Source organism: Ambystoma mexicanum, chromosome 11 (genome assembly GCF_040938575.1).
Source record: "Ambystoma mexicanum isolate Mex_15411 chromosome 11, UKY_AmexF1_1, whole genome shotgun sequence".
Taxonomy (NCBI): domain Eukaryota; kingdom Metazoa; phylum Chordata; class Amphibia; order Caudata; family Ambystomatidae; genus Ambystoma; species Ambystoma mexicanum.
In genome coordinates, this window is record NC_090934.1 from 248193745 (window position 1) to 248214612 (window position 20868).

Below are 20868 nucleotides of genomic sequence, written 5' to 3' on the forward strand. Positions count from 1 at the left end.
GTAAAACGGTCCAAAGCTGGAGGCGCTAGCTTCCCAGTCATTGCAGCCAAGCACTGGAAAATGCTCCCTCCCACCCTGCGGGCAGATCATTCGTACTGGACTTTACAAAGTGCTCTAAAAACATTGTTCTTCACCTAACTTCCACAGACGAGCACCCCAGGAGCACGACAATACTGCCAGAACCTATTGATTAAAACATTCACACTGTATGTTTTTAATGCCTGTATTATTTGAACTTAAATGGTCATGTATCAATGCCGGGATGCCCCAGGCTTTGTGCACTATGTAAATGTAAAAATAGATAAATAAATCAGTGTGAAATAACAAATAATTATGTTACAGGAAGTGACATGAGGCTTTGGTAGTTGATGGTCTCATAGAAAGCAACATTAAAAGAAATTGTTATGAGTAAAACAAAAAGCAAACGAAATGTGTGATTTGCAATATATGTTGATTTACACCACACAGTGCTGACATTTTTAGTGTCTCCACTTGCTCTATGAATGCTCACTGTTATTAATTATTCAGCAATAGAATGAGTGGGAGATTTTGTTTCTAGAGTATAATGCTGTGTGATGAATCCTGCAATGTGGCCAGAGGAAGGCAGTCGCTACCTGATCCTAACCCTGGAGATGGTATCAGGAGGGAGGGTCAAATGGGAGGAGATGGCTGTCAAGGGGAAGTGGTGACACCTTTAGGAGGGATGCACTATTCGTCTTCTGCGGATGAACATTCCCATAATTCCCAAATACCTAATGGCATGCTGTCATTGCATAAGTCCCTCCCAGGTAACTGCCCAAAGAACATGTTATGAAAGGTTGTCTAAAAAATGGAGAATAGGTGGGCACGACCATTGGTAACTTTGGTTTAAATAGAAAGTGGTTTCTTTCATTGTTTAAGATAGATATATGTTTTTCTGAAGAGGTTACCGGTTTGAAAAAAGCCCATCGACACTAGGGCTTTATAGTAAGTACAACAGTTAGAAACCACCCCGTAGTGCCCGGTGCTCACTTTTTGCTTCCGAGTAGGCAGCTAAATTCATTCCTTTAGGTTTGTTGTTAATTGGTTTGTTTAGCTTGATAATCCGTTCAACTACATAGTTCAAACAAGCAGCTCAAAAAAGCAATCATGGTCACTTATTTTTCTCACAAATCTTTACTGTTGTGATTGTGTTTAAATCACACAATTTAGTCAGCGGATTCACAATTCCTCTACAAATCAATATGGCTCTTGCCAATGCATTTCGGTGCGTAGCACCACCTTCAGGTCTATATTTTAACACAATTCATGTCACACAAGTAGAAAATAAGAGTACATACCCATAGGTAAGTTAGTCCCATCGTGTAGTTAGGTAAAAAGAAAAAGACAAATTGCAATGTATACATTAGTGACCCTGGCAACATAAGCAACGTTTCATTACAAAATGCGTGATGTGCTTGTAATTATGCATCTTTACCTTAGCCGTTCTTCCACAATCATAAACGTTTCGTATATATGTATACGTAAGCTGAGTATCCCTGTCAGAAGAGAGGGATAATGAGCCTTCTACAATTCCCTTGTAATCTTCCTTTACTCAAACAGAATGCCCTGTCCTTGTCGGGCGTCTTACCTTCACTCTGCTTCTTTGCTATCTGCTCGCAAACCTAGAATAAGGTTGGGAGTTCAGGAATTAAATATAACATCCTCCAATTGTTATGATTCTGTCTTAAATAGAGGTCTTAAGCCCAATGTTAAAACACACACCATTGCACAACATTCCCTAACTTTGACAACTCTCAGTTGGGCTCAGTTGAAGATCCATGCAGTCTGCGGGAGCTGGCAGCAGAGTGCATAGAACACAGAAGATCTGCCGCACCACCATAGAAAGAGAGAGGTGAGTCTGTTCTGAGCATGACAACCATTATAAAGCCCCTCTGCAGTGTGTGTAAATAGTTTTATGGCAATACTTGCTACATTGTTATTTTTAACATGTGTTGTGCACTATTTTACTCTGTGAATACTGCTAGACTGAAATCTTGTTTCAGGACGCCGTCGTAAGGCTAGTCCTTTTTCTTTGTTTGCAAGTGGGGGTCTCTTGGCCTCACTTTGATCACCCACGGCAACTTAGCTGCTGGAGCAAACGCCCGGGCTGAGAAAGAGAGCAGTGAGGCTGTCCTGAGCAGGACAACCATTATAAGGCCCATCTGCAGTGTGTGTAAATTGTTTTATGGCAATACTTGCTACATTGTAATTTTTAATGTGTGTTGTGCACTATTTTACTCTGTGAATACTGCTAGACTGAAATCTTGTTTCAGGACGCAGTCATAAGACTAGCCCTGTTTCTTTGTTTGCAAGTGGGCGTTTCTTGGCCTCACTTTGCTCACGCTCAGCAACTTATGTGCTGGTATCGAAAAAGAAAGTATATGGTGCCTCCTATTGTAATAAATATATATTGGCCTACGCCAAGCTGCTCGCAAAGACGCTTGCGAAAGAAATCCATGTTGCAAGGTCCTGAACTTAAATCCATGTAAGCCGCCATTTTAGGTCAAACCGCCATTTTAGAATTCACTTTGTAAAAGTCACCTTGTGAGTTAAAATGGTGGACGATATAATTCCAGAATACAACATGGCCGTCTTGACCTCTGTACATAGCTAATGTGTAATTTGCCTGCAGGCCACTTGTTGAGGTCGTGAACTGAGACCTTGTCCTTCGTTGACCTACGTGTAGAAGGATTACTCGTGCAATGAAACTAATCCACGAGCATATGTTGAGACAATGTATTCAAATACTGAACGAAGAACATCTGTTTAACTACATTGTATTAATGTTTGAGAAGGCCTGCATAGAAAATCTTAGAATACACAGTTATTGCATAGGCTTGTTGATACATGTATTAAAGGCAAACCAGTTATATGCGGCTGTTTGAGACTTGGCACGAACCCTAGATCGGTGATGTATTAAAAGGAATATTAACCCAAAGTGGGGCTGGACATCGTGCCCACCAAATGTATGAAAAGCGAATGCAATCTAATGTACAACGTCTCTCACTGAACACACTGAAACACGCTGGAGTTCGTTGTGTTGTACTGAGGGCCGATAGCTATCTGATTTTGCTCTGTTTTTGTAACTGGATTCAGTATAAAATAAAGTACTTTGTATGTTCCTTTGTAACCCGTGTTCGGTGTATTTCCTTTTGGGGTACTCAGCCTCGATATTTTGATTCTGTTTTCACACTGGAGCATTCACCCGTGCAGCGGATGGACACAGCGGGCACTGCATCAGCACGCCAAAGGCACGCTTAAGGAGAGCCCGTCTGTGCCCGTCCGTGTTAAGTCCGGGTTGGATGGGGTTTTGTCTTTGTGCCGACACAAAATGATGGCCCGAGCACCTTCTGACACTTGTTTTCCCATTGGTTGGCTTAACCATTTGGAACCTTACCCGGCTATTAATCTCCAGCCTTCACTAGTACAGCCTTCGAAGTTAGCTGGACCAACATCTGACCCAACCCTATTGTTACTGAATACACATTCGCTGCCTGCCCATGCAGCTGATATTTTGCAACTATTATCTATCCGACAGCCGGACCTGTTGGTTTTAACGGAAACATGGTTGCATGAGTCCTCAGCGCCGGCCTTGCTTCAAGGTATACCAGCCGATTTTGGAATTATTCATGAAGACCGAACCACTCCGCAATTGGGTGGTGGGATAGCAGTTGTTTTTAAAACTGCTTTAGCAGGCTCTAGATCGGAGTTTAACCACTCTATACCCATGGAAGCTCTCCTATTCTGCTGTGCTTTTTCCCCCTCCTGTATTGGGTATTTTCTGGACATCTACCGCCCGCCTGTCTCACATGCTGGGTTTCTTGAGCCCTTCTTGGACATGGTGGCCGATTTACACACCAAATTCTCTCAGCTTCTTGTTCTTGGAGACCTCAACTTGAAATCTAACAACCTGCAAACTCCCGGACTCAGCCTTTTCTTTAATAGTTTGGCTGATCTGGGAATGACTCAATTGGTCTCAGGTCCTACCCACCAGTTGGGTAATACCCTAGATCTGGTCCTGGCTTATGAAAATTATGTGACTACTCTTCACCCAGAGCCTGTTCTAGGGACCGACTATTATTTGGTTAACCTTAATAAGGTTAAAGTAGAACATAAGGCTAAGCCGCCAAGGAGGTGGCAACCTTGTTGGCACTCTGCAGCTCAATCTGATTTGGTATCATCTATTAAGGGTAAATGCAGCAAGGCCCCTATAATGACCCTGCATGTATTGGCCGAAGTTCGGCTTGAAACTGCAGATAGAATGGCACCCTCCCTGCTCATTCAGCCGCGTATGTTTCCCCTGGAACCTTGGTTTACTGAGAATCTTAGGGCACTTTGTCGTGTTTTGATGCAGTCGGAACGTAAATGACGAAGAGCATATGATTCCAGCCTAAAGCAGTACTATATATCGTGTGCTGCAGCCTATTTGGCAGGCGGTCATGTTAGCCAAGAAAACCTTCTATGCTCACAAAATTAAATCATCATTATGTTACCCGAAGGCGCTCTTCTCTGTAGTTATATCTCTCTCCTGTGCGGTTACACTGATCCCGTCCGCTAGCCCCATGCAGGAGCTTGGTGATTTTCTGGCACATTTGTTTGGAAGAAATAATTGAAACAATACGTACCAATATCAAGGCGACTATGTCTACTCCCCTCTCAGAGGTGTTAATCCAAGCTCCTATGAGCCTGGTAAATCCGGATGACTGGTCTTCCTTCCCGGTCTTTTCTGAGACTGATTTGTTTACTGCTATTCAGTGCTTCAAGTCAGGGGCGCCTTCGGATGCTATTCCTTTCACGGTGATGAAAGATATTTCTGTCGAGCTGCTGTCTGAGATTACGGTGGCCGTCAATGTGTCTTGTCAGCCGGGTTGCATTCCTACTAAGCTTAAGGTTTTGACAGTGATTCCCCTCCTTAAGAAGCCTTCGCTTGACCCTCTGCTGCCATAAAACTATTGTCCAATTTCTCTTTTACTGTTTCTTATGAAACTTCTGGAATCACTTCTGTCTCCTCTGCTGTCCTCTTTCATGGAATCTACAGGGCTGTTTGACCCCGCCCAGTCTGGTTTTAGACCTGGATGGGGACAGAGAGCGTGTTGGTTTCAGTTCAGGACGATATGGCCAGGCTGGTGGATGCAGGAGGGGTCGGTGCCCTGATCTCTCTGCAGCTTTAGATACCATTGGCTACCCCATCCTACTCGCCCACCTGGCCAAAGTCGGAATATCTGGCCAGGTTCTCGCCTGGTTCAATTTGTTCCTGACCGACAGAACCCAGATTCTTTCACTCCCTCCTTTTCTTTCTGGTCTTTTCACTCTTTTCTGTGGTGATCTGCCTTGTCTCCTATTCTCTTTAATATTTATATCTGGCCACTTGTGTGTCTCATCAGGTGCTACTCCTATGCCGACAACACTCAAATCCGGATCTGGCTAGATCATGATCAGGCTGAGTTGAATCAGTGCCTGACTGCTGTGGGGGCATGGATGAACTGCAGTTGGCTTAAGCTGAACGGAGACAAGACAGAGTTGCTGGTGATGGGTTCTGCCCCCGACCCTTCACTCTGGGTGTCTTATTTTTGGCCCTCTTGTTTGGACCCTCTTCCAGTTCCATCAACCAAGGTAAAGAACCTGGGTGTAGTTGCCTCTTCCTCACTTTCAATGGAGGCTCAAGTGGCTGCAGTCTGCCAGACGGGTAATTTCCATCTTAAAATACTTAAGAAGGTGCTTCCTTTCATTCCAGTTCCCGTGGTCACAGCCTTAGTGCTCAGCCATTTAGATCACTGCAACTTGCTATATCTGGCACAGCCTAAAGCTTTAATCCAGAGACTTTAGCGTCTTCAGAACATAGCGGCAAGAGGAGCTACAGGCTCCCCATATGGGGCTCATATTTCACTAGTGTTGCGGTCACTAAACTGGCTGCCAATATCACAGTGCATTGTTTTTGAATCGTTATGCCTGGTACACAATGTGCTGCACGACCAAGGGGCAGAATACCTCTGCAGCAAGTTCACCCGCTATTTCCCTACACAGCAGTTACGATTGGTGACTGCAGGTCTACTTGTCGTCCCCCCTTTTCGCCGCTCCCGGTTTGGAGGCAGAGAGCTTTTTCGGTCACCTCCACCCGACTGTGGAATGATATTCCTTTAGCTCTGAAAAAGTCTTCTAATCATCTTGCTTTCAGGAAACTGCTGAAAACTCACCTATTTCAATAAATTCTGCTATTGTTCTTTCCTCTCCACTCTTTCTTCCTAGCGCCATGATACTTGACCGTGTGCTCAATAAGTCTCATGAACATAACATAACCAGTGAGTGAATAGGAAATGCCAAAGAAGACCAGTGAGTTGGCCTTATGTTACAGGTAACCCCGGAGTGCTCAGAGCGGGACATTTAGCAGAAACTAATATTTTGTAATACCAAACATTTAAAGTAAGACAAAGGCAGCAGGGACACAATTCTCCTTATATGGGACACCAATTAGGGGAAACCTGTAACCCGCGTTGCCAACAGCCAAGAGTGGACGGGAAAGAAGAAGATATTGTGAAGAAGTGAGTTTGTGGCAAAGAGGTGTGGCGGAAGGAACTTGTTAACTTTATTATCGTTTTTTGACAAACTGTTGCTTCACCAAAAGTAATTGCTGAGCTATCCTGACAACAGTATTTCATGAGAAGAAGAAGTGTGATATGCTGGTAATCACTTTGCATGCAGAGGAAAACAATTGCCTTGATTGATGAGCTTTGATTTTTTAATAAGTGTTGATGAAAAAGACATTGGGCCTCATTACAAAGTTGGCGGTCCGGTAATAATGATACCGGTAAGGCATCACCGGCATTGTTTACCGGACCGGCCCATCACGACCTGCAAAGCCGGTCCTATCGGCATCGACAGGGACCCGCTGTGGACGTGCACCACCATACCGGCATGTGCGCGGGCACCTTGCCAGAACAGCGGCATGCCGCAAGGAAGAGGACATTATGAGTCACACGGACATGCACATACCAGCATTCAGATGGCGATAAGAAGGGCCACCATGATGCCAGCAATACCGGCATTGTGGATCACCCGTAAATAGTAGCCTGCTGTGTTCCCAACTGCCACAGGTGCACACAATCAGCACAGGTGGAGGAAATGGAGCCTGACCCTGCACAAAAGGAGCACACCCACACACCACACCCCTTCCAAAACCAAAATGATTCCACTTGCACTTGCGATACTGGATCTGGAGGACATGCCCGCACTGCTACTCCTTGAGCAGGTAGTACACCAGGGATTACAGAGGAGACACAGGAGGAGAAGGAGGGGGAGACAGCCCCAGGAAATTCCACCAGCGCAGGCAGTGGTTCCCCGCAGGCAGCCACCAATCCCTCGCATAAGGGCCTGTCTATTCAACTTAACCCCAGCACAGATACACACCCTGTACCGCCTGGACAGGGACACCACCATAGTGGATCTAATACATGAAGATTTGGTCAGCCTGATCAACATCCGCACCGCCATCCCCCCTCTCCTGAAGGTGGCGTCTGTGCTCCACTTCCTGGCCACAGGCACCTACCAGCACACAGTGGGCCAGCTGCATGGCATCTTGCAACCATGTTTTTCTGGTGTGCTAAACCAAGTGCTGGATACACTCTTAAAGCATTCAAGGGCCTGCATAAACCCTACTACGGACAATACAGGAGGTGAATGACACCAAAATATCATTTCTTGCACTGGCAGGCATGCCCAATCTCATTGGTGCCCTCGACTGCACCCATGTGGAGTTGGTAGTTCCGCATGCCGTGGAGGTGGTGTACCACAATTAGAAGCTATACCACTACATCAATGTGCAGGTGGTGTGTGATGCCAGCAAGATGATAACATATTGCTGTGCCAGATTCCCAGGATCCACGCATGATGCAATGGTGCTGTGGAACTCCTCGCTACCCTGCTATATGGAACAAGATGATGCCCATCATGCCTGGCTGCTGGGTGAGTCTGCCCTCTGTGCCATGGGAGTGTATTTTGTGGGGGGGGGGTAAATGCATATGCAACCTGGTTGCTCCCTGGGCCATAGGAGTGTCCTCAATGGCTGTCTAGACACTGTCCATGCTGGCAAACACTGTGCCCATAATCATACAAATCAGATGCATGACACAGACAATGGAGGCTGACATACTCTGACCGCACACCAATGTGTAAATGTCAGACTCGCAATCAGCGCACACCCCTGACCTTGTTTACTGGACATCACCTGTATCCACAGCAACACAATGCACCATCATGCAGTCACAAAGATGAATACACATAACCGCATCGAAGCACCTCGGAGGTCATGCATCCATGAGTGCGCAATATGAATTCCCACTCAGGGAAATCCCCTGTCACTACCCCTCCCTGACAGTAACACTGCATAACACCATGGCAACGTGTGCATATGAATACAAATGGGAAAACACAGGTGGCAAGGATGCTTCAAATTGGACTCATCAAGTAGTGAACAACACCTACATGGGTGCGATTGATGCGGGAATCACCAACAGCACATGAGTACCAGCATGCAAGTCAACACCCTGCATCATTCAAGGAACACATCCCTACACTGGCGGACCCTACCAACAATCACATTGTGCCATTGTGACCAGTGTGAAGACAACGAGGGACACATGCATGGCGTCAACAATTATCCAAAAGCATGATAGTGTAAACAAGCTGTATCATGTTGGGCATCAGCCGAATGCATCAAACGTTGCCCAACATGCATTTGGTCTCATCCCCTGCCACACAAGCCTCACATGTGAGTGCATCATGGACCTCATCACTCCATCTGGGTGGGTGGTGATTCCAATGTCAAGGCCCCTAAATCGTGTACCTCACCCAAGTCCAGCACCATGGATTGCAAAGTTGTGTACAGGGCAGAGAGTTGCTTAGATTGAAGTCAATAGCTGCCATTGACGATATACCGCATATGAGCATGAAAGATGTACAGGATGAGCACAAATGGAATTGAAGAATAACCCAAACACATACCTTATTGTGCTCCATGCAGGTGATCCTGGCTATCCCTGAAGCCGTGGCTCCTCACCCCTGTCAGGAATCCGCAAAACTGGCACGGAGAAGACTCCAATCCTGCCCATACACGCACTCATGTGGTCATAGAGCAGACCTTTGGCCTGTTGAAGGCACGGTTTCACTGCCTCAGCAGGTCGGGTGGCACACTCATTTATGGGGCTGAGAAGGTGGGCAAGATCATAATGGTATGTGCCATGCTGCATAACATATGCATCCGGGGGAACGTACCTCTGCCACCTGACATGGACCAGCCACCACCAGGTGAAAATGAAGATGAGGAAGGAGAAGATCTTGCACATCGACCAGGTCGCGATGCACATGAGGGACGTGCTCTGTGCCAATCACTGAGACCATAGTTTCTGATGCACTGGGATGCAGAGGGTGGTATGGTAGTGGGACCATGGGCACTGTGATTGGGGGAATAAGGGCACTGGGTTTGGGAAGAAATTGGCACTGTACACTGTCATGCAAAAAATTGACAGACGCTGAAGAAACAATGTCCAGTCATGTAAATTATTTTTGTCACAACGCGTGTATTAAACAGATAGTATTTACAACATGAAAGAACCCTCCACCCCCCACACAACCCCTCACCCCCTTCCCCACCCCCCAACAGCCCCCCATTCTCCCCCCCCTCCAGCCACCCCCCAACACCCCCACACACCCCTTCCCCCCACACCCACCACCGCATCACCCACTCACAGGCCCTCCCCCTCCCTCCACCCTACACCCCCCTACACCACCACACATCAAGTGCACAAGTATCCAGATGCACTGACAGTGAACACATGCAGGGTACCCCTGCTGCTGTGGCCCCCTTTACGATGGAGGGGGTTACATGTCTGTGCACCACATGCTGCACAGGGACCTGCGCACGGGGCTTGTCTGCGTTGAGCTGGCAGGTGTAGTAGTCGAGGAAGTGGATGGATGTGGCTCGGATGCCGCAGTACGCCGCTGCTCCATGGTGTTTGCCATTCTATCCAATATCTGGGCCAGAGTTGCAAAGTCCTCATGGACCCGCTCTGAATTTTGATTTACAGCCTTGATGATGGCCTCAATGTTCTCTATCATCGCCGGCGTGCTGCCTCCCCGTCGGCAACATATTGCTTCACGAGTTCATGCATGGACTCTTGACGGCCCTCCATCCTCGTCAAACGTCCCTTGAGGTCCCGTATTGCGTTGGAAGTCGATGTTTGCATGGCTGGTGTGGACGTGCCCAAGACGGGGCTATCCTCTGGTGGAGACCACTCCCCCTGGCTGCCCTGGCCTTCAGACTCGTGATGAGGGGGTGAACCCTGTGGTGTGTCCTGCGGCCTGGGCTTTTTTTCACCATCCTCCAACATGCTGCCTCCTTCATAGGTGTCCTCCGCATGCCCCTCGTCCTCATCGGCACTATGTTGGGCGGATGCAGCAACCTCCCCAACTGAACTTGTCGCTGCCGACTGTGTGCCGTCATGGTCGCTTGCCACAGACGTGGGCTCATCCAGTGAAATGTGTGTCTATTGGGGGGCAGGGGCAGGTGTTTGATGGACCTGTTTTGGGGGCTGCGCAGCCGGTTGGGCAATGGTGTGTGCCATGTGAGCCCCTTGGCTCATCCTTGTGCCCTTGGACGTGGCTGGCCTGGTGCCATCGTCCCGACCCCTACACCTCTTTGCATGTGTCCTGGGCTGTGCCGCTGCATCATCCTCATCGCTGTCTGCATCGGTGCCGCTGGGGGACAGAGAGGCAAGGCATCAGTGATGGGAATTCTTGCATCATGCATGCATTGGTGTTTGTGCAGTTTGGGCCTTGTGGTTTGTTGCATGCTTGTTGGCGTGGAGGACAGGGTGATTGCAAGATTGGGGGGTAGTATTGGCATCCCTCTGGTGTAGACATTTTTTCCATGGTGTCTGCTGTGAGGCCAGCAGGTGTGTTGTGTCTTGCGTGCTGTGTGACATGTGATTTTTGTTTCTGTATCGTGTGTGTATTCAGTATAGAAACCGCATGCAGCATGCGTTTTGATGTGACAGTGGTGGGTCCAGCACCTCGACAGGGATGTGTGTATGATGGGCCATGTATTTTCTCTCATCAAAATCACATTTGTTGGCCTACATTGTACTTTGGATGTCGGGTGTTTATGGGGACTTGTGTGGTGCGCAAAGGGTCACTCACCTTCATCAGCGGATGATGGGACTCCAAACTCTGCTCCACCGACACCCTCAATGGCCTCCATGGCGATGGTGGAGCTACAGGTCTCCTCCCACCTTGACAGCTTTATGGACCGCCACCTGTTACCTGCCCCTGGATGCAGTTGGCCGATAAGATGTTCCGGACTCCCAGGTGCAGGTCGTCCCACCGCTTCCTGCAGTCCTTTACGGAACGTGGAGTGGTTCCAACCGTACTCACCTTTCTGGCAACCTCCTCCCATATTCTTTTCTACTGTAGCTGTGCTGGACAGCCGAGGTCTGCACTGAAAACTACATCAGCCTGCTCCACTAGCGTATCAGCAACCATATTCAGCTCATCATCACTGAAACGTGGTTTTCACACACGTGCTGTGTCTTTCTTGGTGACTTTCGACATTGCCCACCAGTAGGTATTGGGATGTGGGGTTCTCAGGTCGTGTATGCAGAGGATTGCAATGGATTGTGCTTTTAAAGATGGGCGCCGGTACATTTCCTGTTTCATCGTGATGACGTTACTTTCGGTGATGGTGATGACGGTACCGTTATTAGCGGTACCGTTATTTAGGGTGCCAACAGTGGTGGGGGAGGTTCCAATGCATTCCTTGATGCCACTATCGGGGGGCATGGGGGACTATACCGGCATGCAGTTACACGCATGCACGCAATCTCGTAATAGTAAGTTGTTTGCGGAGTGGGTACTGAACGGACACGTTCATACCAGCATGCCAGTAATTACTGGATTTTACTGCCTATATTGTAATGAGGCCCATTGACTTTACCAAGTGGAAAGTCGCATTTGAAGGAGAGAAACTTTTGTTTTGAACTGAACAGAACTTTAGTGAATCAGATCTTTTCCAAGGGTATACCTACATTGATCCAGGGGAAGAGAATCCAACCCTGGTCACAAGGAGTACTTTCTAAAACGTATACGTTTAAACCTATGCACTGTTGTGTTGAATTGACAGCAGCCAAATATTCCTTGTGCTACTTTGTTGTATTAATTAGTGTGAGGGTCAGAGACTTTTGGACACTAGATCATCTTTCTTTAGTTTAGTTCGCTAGGTAGGCACATCCTCGTTAGGATATGGATAGATAGGCGTTGATCTCACCCCTTTTCATTTTAATAAATGGCAAACATTGAGAAAATGATACCTTTGTGCCTGTCTCACATTTCTGACTCCTTGCACATTGATATTGATATTGATATTTTATTTCTATCGTGCTCGTACACAAGTTGTTCAGGGCGCGATGGTGTCAGGGTGGGATGGAATTCAGCTGAAACAAACTGGGGATCCAAAATGGGTATGAATCTCCAATATGTTAACATATTTGGAAAAGGCTTTATCAAAGTCTAGGAATTGTGACCATCAAGAGGCTAACGATATATACTTTAATAACTTAGAATCATCTTGGCAATCAACTAAACCTCAATTTTATTTAAAAAATAAGGTTCCGGAGAAAGATTGTTTCTATGGGAAAGCTTACCACATAGATCAATGTCATATTCAGAAATGATCCTAACTCTGGGGGTCGTATCAGGAGACAGGATCACATGGGAGAAGATGGCTGTCAAGGAGAAATGGTGACTCCTTTAGGAAAGATGCAGTATTCATCTTCTTCTGAGGATGACATTGCCATAATTCCCAAATACCTAATGGCATGCTGTCATTGAACAAGTCCCTCCCAAGTATTTGTAATAGTAGAGTCTAGACCAACACTATACACCCAACATGGCAGACTCAAAACGCCACCGGAAAACTTTGACTCTACATTTAGAAGCAATGCGGACGCGTTGCTAAGCAACAGACCAAAGCAAGGAACACTTGCGTCTCACAGCGGGCTCGCCGGCAGAGACGCAGAGAATACAAACTAATGTAGGTATCTTGATTCTGACGTGAGAAATGATATGTATACCATTTTAGACAAACTTTAAACACATTCTCAGTTCATTGATTGCAATCAGTATTGTTTGATACTGATAGAACGTGTCACTGAATACATGTGGACCTACACACAGACAGTCTTGTGAGAGTTACGTAAAATCATGACAAGGAATACACTAGTCTGATTGAACCGAGAGGCTGACTTATGGCGAATAAAGTCAGTTTAAGGTAAGACACAGTTACCCTAGCTCTGAGCGATTTCATATAGTAATCACGTTATACTTTGAGTATTTAAGTCATACTCTTGCCCGGATAGATCATTCATTAGCGCTTTATGATTTACTGAATACACGAACGCAGAATACAAAGTACTTAAACCAATAGTACAACTCATATTGATTGAGATCGATATTTGCATATCAAGTGAGACCTTCGCAAAGACTACTTTCATCCATTATTGACATCCGTAAAGGCTCAGTTGAAAGAGGTACGTTATTATCAGTAACCGCGTACATCTAGTTATACATTATTGCTGATGAGCTCACATTCAGAGATAGAGTCTAATACCTGAATAATATATGTTTTACACCAATTTACATCACACGTCCCAGGATTTGGACAATTTAATAACGTATCAGAGAACCTAAACTACCATCTGGATACCACGCACCTAATTGATATTGGGTGAGTGTATCTCAAATCCGTTTAGAGGCAGTTAGAATATTTTGACAATTGTTGAATATGGTTGGTTTTACAGTGGGACACATCGCTCTTTTAGTGACTTGTCCCTCTGGAGACCACATTTCTAGCACTATTTTGGATACCTTAGAAATTGAAGGCTTTTTTTCACAAAAGTTGCAATTGATCTTAATGAAAAGAGTGAGGGGAACCATCCCTGGATAGGCCCTTTCACATGTCAGTGCAATGGCACAAGATCTTCCTTTTTTGAAACTATAGAAAAATATATTGTGAACCAGTTTTTAACACCAAGATATCTATTTTAATTTTCAGAACTACATTATTCCTGATATTTATGCCTGAAGAAGGGCAAATTAGCCCGAAACACATAGTAGCAGATAGGTGGACCTCATTGGTCCTCACAAACATTAACCACTCTTATCAAGATATCTGGAAACTTATGCACTAATTGATTTAATTGGTTTGCTACTTGTGTAACATGGAGAGAAGTGTCTCTGAAAGAAATGGAACTTTGATGTACACTGAAAAAAATCAGTATTTTCTACGTATATGAAATGTATGAATGCTAAATCAGATTGAATCTTTATTTCAAATTGTAATACACACGCTATAAAACAGTTTTTTTAATGAAATATAATGAAGTTTCCTTGAATACTTAAAAATTAGGACAACGCTTTGTTGTATGTGTGTGCCCTTGTTTGTACCTCGTGGCTATCGAGGCACCTGTTCTTTTTTCATTGTATATGATCCGGTAGCATGGATCCAACAAGGAGCACCTTTAAATCTTGTTTGATGAAACAATTAATTGTGTATGTTTGGAGAGATATCTGAAGTAAACTGAGTGCACCTCTATACCCTACTAATACCTCCCAGGTAACTGCCCAAAGAACATGTTATGAAAGGTCATCTAACCAGAATAAGGTGTGCAAATTATTAGTTCAGGAATATAATATAACATCCTCCAATTGTTAGGATTCTGTCTTAAATAGAGGTCTTAATCCCAATGTGAAAACACAAACCTTTTCCACAACATTCCATAACTCTGACAAATCACAGTTTACAAAGCAATCCAAACTAATTAAATCCAAAGAACCAAAACCATTAGGGACTTCAAGAGCCATAACGTTTGTGGTACTGGGACGAGGAAGATGGGCCCAGAAACGGTAAGGGTCAAAGGTGCCATCAAACAGAATGTGCTGTCTAGTTTTTACAAAGGAAGACACCTGAGCGGGACATTTAAACTCAGAAATGAGTTGCAGCCGGAGGAAGACGCCGAAGGAGTAGTTGAAGCAGAGGCAGTCGGGAGTGCTGGATTCACTGCAGAAGGAAGAACACCAGCTGAGCTGGATGTGAGCAGTGAAGGCTGGCGAAATTGCAGAAGGTGCGCAGTGGGAACTGATGTCTGGAAGAGAAGCACAACCGTAGGGGAAACATGCTACGAAGCCAACGTGTGGTGCTTGTGTGTGCGGGAGAAAGCAGAGAGCCCACGGAGCTGGCAGAGCTCCGGAGAAGATCGGTGCAGTCCAGGGAGCTGGCAGCAGAGCAGAAAAAACAAAGGAGAGCTGCTGAAGCGCCAGCGAGTGAAAAGGAGACACCAAAGAAGACTAGTGATTTGGCGTGATGCTACAGGTGACCCTGGGGTGCTCTGAGCAGGACATTTAGCAGAAACGAATATTTTTTTAATACTGATCAAATTAAAAGAAGACAAAGGCAGCAGGGGCACAACTCTCCTTATATCAGACACCAATTGGGGGAAGCCTGTAACCCGAATTGCCAACAGCCAAGAGGCTGAAGAGAAGTAATACAAAGGCAGAAGTGGTGCAATTCCACTGTCATGGGATACCAACTTGGAGACATCTGTAACCCACATTGTTAAGAGTGAAGAGACTATAAAAAGAAGCAGCCATTGTTCAGATATCCTCACATAAGATACTGGTGTGGAGAATCTTGGAACAAATATTGCCACTAAGCACAATTGTAGTTGGAGTTTTTCATCCTGGCAGGCGAGTGGACCAAGAAAGAAGAAGATATTGTGAAGCAGTGTGAATGTGGAAAAGAGGTGTGGTGGAAAGAACATGTTGACTTCATTTTTGACAAACTGTTGCTTCACCAAAAGTAATTGCTGAGCTATGCTGACAAGGGTATTTCATGAGAAGTGTGATATGCTGATAATCACTTTGCATGCAGAGGAAAACAATTGCCTTAATTGATGAACTTATTTTTTGTGAAAAGACATTTACCATATTAAGAAGGATATTGTGGAAGATAACAATTGCTTATTGCCAATTTACCTTATCAAGTGGAAAGTCGCATTGGAAAGTGAGAAACATTTGTTTTGTACGTAACAGTACTCCAAGAGGAGTACTTTTTACAACGTATACATTTGAACTTTTGCACTGTTGTGTTGAATTGAAAACAGCCAACTATTGCTTGTGTTATTTTGTAGTATGTATTAGTGTGAGGGTCAGAGTCTTTTGGACACTAGGTCATTTTTCTTTAGTTTAGTTTGCTAGGTAGGGACATCCTCGTTGGATAGGGAAAGATAGGGAAAGATAGGGAAAGATAGGGAAAGATAGGGAAAGATAGATGTTCATTTCACCCCTTTTCATTTAAATAAATGGCAAACATTGAGAAAGCTATACCTTGTGTTCGTCTCGCATTTCTGACTACTCACAGCACATAGAATCAGTTCTAAGGACTTCTACAGGGAGATAAAAGGATTTGCCTAAAATCATATACTTCAGTTAAGTGGTGATACAGGGATATGCGCCCAATCTGAAAAGTAGAATTTTTACCACATGTATCTTTCAGGCTCTAGTTGGTAGAAAGATGTGTTTTTGTCTTTCAAGAATACTCTGTACACAAATCATAATAAACCACTCCTTACACACCGTTGCTTGCCTTATCTCAACATAGGTACAGGAACAGAAGCAAGGAGCTTAGAAGCAGGAATGTAGATACTGGAAATCTTACATAGTGTACATTGTCAGTGGTCAGGGGCTGTTTAGAGGAAGTGTGGCAAATTTCAGGACCATTTCTATTATTGAGGCCAAGTGAATGCCTAGTCGCAAAAATGGCTAAACGTTAGCTACAATTTCTCTAAACAGCCCCTGCCCACTGGCAAATGTTGCAGTGCCTGTGCATGCCCTTTTCTAGCGCTAAATATATTGGAATAGCCACAAAGACAGCCTGGGGACACACACACGCATGCTGCAAAATCTGTTGCATCCTTGGTTATTTTGAGGAATTGTGGCAAATTGTGAGATACGTTTATTTCTGGGGGTGTCTGAATTCATGGTCACATATCACATAGAAAGGCTGAAAATTGGCTACAAATGCTCAAAGTAGCAAATGTGTTCTTTTGCAAAAGAACGACGAAATATGCATTTTTGGGTTTCTGCATTAGTCTTATTCAAACCATCCATTCGAAGGACAGGAAAAAGAAGAGGGTCTGGGGCACTATAAGAGACTCTGAAAAATCCCATGTTAAACCCTTGTTTGTAAATACAAATATGTGTTAGTGGTCAAGGGCTATGTTGAGGAAAGTTGGCCATTTCTGAAATGTGAATCAACATCCACAAAAATGGCTTACATTTTTCACAATTCCTCAAACACCAGACCACAGTCAATTTCTTTTCTCTTTTTTTACAAAGAAAACGTTTTAAAGTAGAATGTGCAGTGTTTTTGAATACGGTCAGGGGACAGGCAAGTGAGCAATGGGAGAAAGCATACAGGCCTACCGGGAAGGAGTAGTGCCTTTCTATTGTATGCCAAGGCCCCTGTCCAGCCACCTCTTCACCCTCCCAAAATGACCTCCCAACCTCACACTAAGGCACCACTCAGAGGAGGTGCTGGGATCACTGTTTTTCAGTTTAAACTCAGGCAGCACCTTTTCTCCTGGTGGTGGTTTCCAGGGTTTATCGGGGTCAGCTGAAAAACTGAAAGCCTAAATATATTGGTGCAGCCAGCATGGACATGTATGGTCACAGTAAGCATAAAAATGTTTTCATACTAGCATACATGTGGCAAAAGATATCATAAAAAATCTGTTGGGAAAATGCTCCTGTGCACTGTTAGTCGCTTGCATCTATTGGATTTTGTTCATGCTCTGCCCTACAACACAGATTGCAAACTGTGTGGGTTTTTAAAAAAAATATATATTGTAAATTTTAGTTTAAAGAGAAGAACAAACTTTTCATTACATGTATCCAGAAACTTTAGTTTTTCTCTTGTCAATTTTACTGTTTTCACTGTCCGTTGTATCACTTTTGCGGTAGAACCGAATCCATGAAATTGATTACTGCACAAGTCAGCCTCGTGTTTATTCCTGTAATTAGGTAACTCCACCAGTCTTCCAAACTGTTATTTTTTGGCGCAAAAGTCTCAAGGTGCAGCAATCTTTGAGTGCTAATAGCTGTACACTCGGTTATCAGATGTTTGACTGATTCGACCGTGCTTTTGCAGTATCTGCATCGATTGTCTGATGTTTCCGGGTCATGCTTTAACATCAATATCGCTTTGGTCTTATAGAGATTGAAGCGCAGTCTCATGAATTAGTTTCAATTGTATCATGATGGAGATTTACACAGGTATTTGGGGGTCTCGTCAAGCCCATGCACCGAGGTTCCGAGATCCCGTGTAGATTTTAGCTTCCTTCGTTTTTCGTTGTTCTGAATCCAATTCCAGCGTTTCAGTTTGATTTTGGCCCTTTGCAGCATTTTTAATATAAGCTCATCCATCAGGTCTGCATTTTTCATTACCGCACAGAGATTTTGTTCCCACTTGCTTATAAGGGTAGACGTGTGAGCGTTAGCACTTTTTTGTAGAATTTCATATGGTCTTGCTGGTTGAGCCATTCTCATTTTACGCCAAACTGCAATTGATTTCCACAGCACAGTGCCATATAGTGAATCTATACCCAATTCATATCGAATCACTGATATGGAGAGATTTTGAGGCAGGTGCAGGTCTTTACGCCAGAACGTTCCCTCCAGTTTGCACCAGATATGCTCCATCCTGCTTCCCTGTCAAAAGTTATGGCCGGTACTACTTTTTGCAGGTAGAAGGCAAGTAGTGGTTTCAGTGTAAATTTGCCATAAACCGCGTGGAGTTTCAGTCCTTGTAAGGCGAACATAGTAATTCTGGTATGTAGGTCTTGACTCCAATTCCATTCACGTATAGAGACGTTGAATTGTATACCTAGATAGCCAATACAATTTATCACCTCTAGTTTTTCCTGCTTTAGATACCAGTTGAAGATTTTTTTCCGTGACTTTCCTCCACTATCGATTGACATGATCTTTGATTTCTTTATGTTAATTATTGTCATTTTTGTCGTAATACCTTTGTAATGCATCCAAGGATCGTTGCAGCCCAATTTGTGTTGTGTCTAACAGGACAATGTCATAAGCATATGTGACCCAAGAGACATGGTTGTTCTTTATCTTCGGTGGAAAAGTCCTCGGTTGAGACAGGGCAACTGGGAGATCTGATATAAAAAGTTTGAATAGCAAAGCTGCTAGTGGACAGCCATGTTTAACGCCCTTCTTTGTGTGAATTGTATCCGAGAGGTCGCCTTTAGAGTTCAATCTAACCCGAAAGGACGTGTTAGAATGTAATGCCATTATGGGATGCATTCATTCTAAAGGGCACGCCCATGAGGGTAGTTTTCCCCAGAGTTTCTGCCGATTGATGGTATCAAAATCCTGTTTCAGGTCTATGAAGGCAAGGAACACATTTGTCTTATTCTTCATCGATTTCAGTTTGATGATGTTTAGAATTAACAAGTTGAGCTCTATGCCGATTCCTTTAGTGAAGCCTATTTGAAGCTTATCAAGCACCTTTGCATGCTCGGCCCAGTCCGCCAATTTCTTTTGGAGGAAGACCGCTAACACTTTTCCTATGGTGTCGAGGAGCGTTATTGGGCGGTAGTTCATCGGGTTATTACAGTCGCCTCTCTTAAATAAAGGGACGACTATTGCCGTTCCCAAGACTCAGGTAGGGTCTTGGACACTGCGATCCTCTCAAACAGTGTTCTGATGAACTTTGCCCATAGCGCGCTGTTCGTTTTTAGCAATGCGTTGGAGATGCCGTCTGGGCCGGCTGCTCTGGAGTTGTTTAATTTTTGAATTGCCCATTCTATGTCCTCATGGGTTTCGATAACCTGCCATTCACTGGGCCCTTTGGATTCGGGTGTCGGACATGTGTTGTTCTGAATGTCAAATATAGCTGTGTAGTAGTAGACCCATGTCGCATCGTTGACACCGTTTGCCATGTCGTAGGCAGCTTTTATTGTGCCTGTGTTGATAATTTCCCATATTACTCTGGTGTCTTTGCGTATGATCAACTGAAGTATCTTTTCCGTTTGTTCCTGGTCTCACATGATGTTGAAGTCTTTGAGCCAGTTTCGGTATTGTTGGTGCTGATTTTTCTTTTGCGTTGCACAGCTCTTCTTTTTAGATCTTTTTAATTTCGTCAGATCCATACGCAATAATTTCTTTTCTTGGCACAAGATTGCGCTGTTAGATGTTTGTTGGTTCTTATAGCTGGTGTTCCGTGTCCTAAATGGTAATATCAACGGGCTATAATTTATGTTTCCTTCTAAGGCAGAGGATGACATGTGTTTTTCTGTGAGGTGACTCAGTTGTTTGGCATTAATTCCCAGCCTCGTTCCAGAGTAGTTGGTCGTTATAGCTCCCGTATATTTGACATCGGGGCTCAGCTTCATTCTCTCGTGCCAAGTCAGCAATAAAGCGTCATGGTCGCTTCTTGTGGTTTTTGCTATTTTCAAACTTATGATTTTACTTATTAAGTTTCTTGACACCCAAATGTACTCAAGGGTCTTTGAGCTTGTGCCCCGATGCCATGTGGCTGAGGCCAGAATATCTCTGCGGGTACATCCGTTCAACATCGAGCATTCTCTGATCGTCATCTCCCTCGACCATCGGTCGCCTCTGTTTATTACGTCATTTCCCTTCGAGATAGTTGATGTGTGGGTAGTTTTCAATTCATTGACCCATGAATAGTTCAAGTCTCCACATATGATTATTGCTGGATCAGGA

The 20868-nt window shown here is 44.7% G+C and overlaps 1 long non-coding RNA gene across 1 annotated transcript in view; it reads right to left on the bottom strand.

The window, feature by feature from the left end:
* Positions 1–1142: 1142 nt before the first annotated feature.
* LOC138504692 (uncharacterized) overlaps positions 1143–20868 on the bottom strand; it is a 125072-nt gene continuing 105346 nt past the window's right edge. Inside the window, exon 3 of the long non-coding RNA XR_011279905.1 lies at positions 1143–1268. This is a non-coding gene — a long non-coding RNA (uncharacterized lncRNA). The remainder of the gene's footprint in view (positions 1269–20868) is intronic.